The sequence below is a fragment of the Apis dorsata genome, unplaced genomic scaffold (assembly GCF_000469605.1).
Source record: "Apis dorsata unplaced genomic scaffold, Apis dorsata 1.3 scaffold_341, whole genome shotgun sequence".
NCBI lineage: Eukaryota > Metazoa > Arthropoda > Insecta > Hymenoptera > Apidae > Apis > Apis dorsata.
This window is the reverse complement of record NW_006263608.1, coordinates 258,258-259,378: the sequence shown is the minus strand read 5'-3', so window position 1 is coordinate 259,378 and position 1,121 is coordinate 258,258. Positions and strand designations below refer to the sequence as shown.

The window sequence follows — 1,121 nt, the reverse complement described above, 5'->3', positions numbered from 1 at the left end:
CTCGAATCTAAAAAAGAAAAAAAAAAAACTTCTCCCTTTTTCGATTTTTCGGCGGCACGCAAGATCCATCTTTCCGACACCTTTCTTCTTTACGATGGATTCTCTTTGACCATATGTGTGTGTATGTGTATGTGTATGTGCGTGTAGAGGGTTGTTCCACTTCCGTTGAGGAGGAAAGATGCTCTCACAAAACTGAGACTCTCTCTTTTACCAAGAGTCAGAAAATATGGTTTTTTTTTTTTTTTTTTTTTTTTTTTCTTTTTTTTTTTGGTAGACGGCACGTGTGAATAAATTAGTAGAAGTTTCTAAGCGGTGCCTTTTGATCGGTCGGTCGTATATTCAAAATGTGCTCCTTCTCCATAAATTTTTTTAATTATTATATATATATATATCAATTATTATACAATTTTTTAATTATTATTTTTATCATTACAAATCAAAAACCACAAAATCTTTTCAAAATTCATTTTCCCTTTCGCGAAATTTCTACCATCGCTTCTGTTACTAAAGCACGGTATATAAACTATACATGTTTCTACAAGGAAATATATATATTTATATTGCGAAATGTGACTTCTCCTCATACGACTTTCGTACCACGAAGACCGTGGATTTTTACTGATCTTAACATTATCTTAACCTTAACCATTCTTAAATTGTTTGTCGTCAAAAATTTTTCGATATACAAATAAATAATTCGTGATAGAAATTTGAAATTTAGGGGGAAAAGATATCGTTCCCTTATTCCAAGATTCGACATCGAACGGGTGAGCGTTGCACCACGTGTATGCGTGCCGTGAGAGGGGGGGGGAGGGGGGAGGAAGTAAGCAAACAAGCGTGGTTCGACATCGATTACCACTTTACGCAGGGACTGGGCTACGTGGACGATGCTTATTCGCTTGGTACACACGCTTTGGTTGAACAAGACGTTAGATAGGGAAAGTGGATTGGTCAACACGGAAGCAGCGCCTTTTTGTTTTTTTCGATCGTAGAAATTAACGGTATAAAATAAATAATAAATAAAATTTATTCGAAAATAAATTTAATCGAAAGCCTTATATCGTTAAATTATTATTAAAACTATTAAAAATGGAATACGGAACGCTGACGCCATCTTCTTT

General features: G+C 34.7%; 1 protein-coding gene across 4 annotated transcripts in view; it reads left to right on the top strand.

Annotated features, from left to right (window-relative positions):
* Positions 1–1,121, top strand: part of LOC102671321 (acetylcholine receptor subunit alpha-like) — an 83,609-nt gene that overhangs the window by 20,447 nt on the left and 62,041 nt on the right. The window lies entirely within an intron of this gene.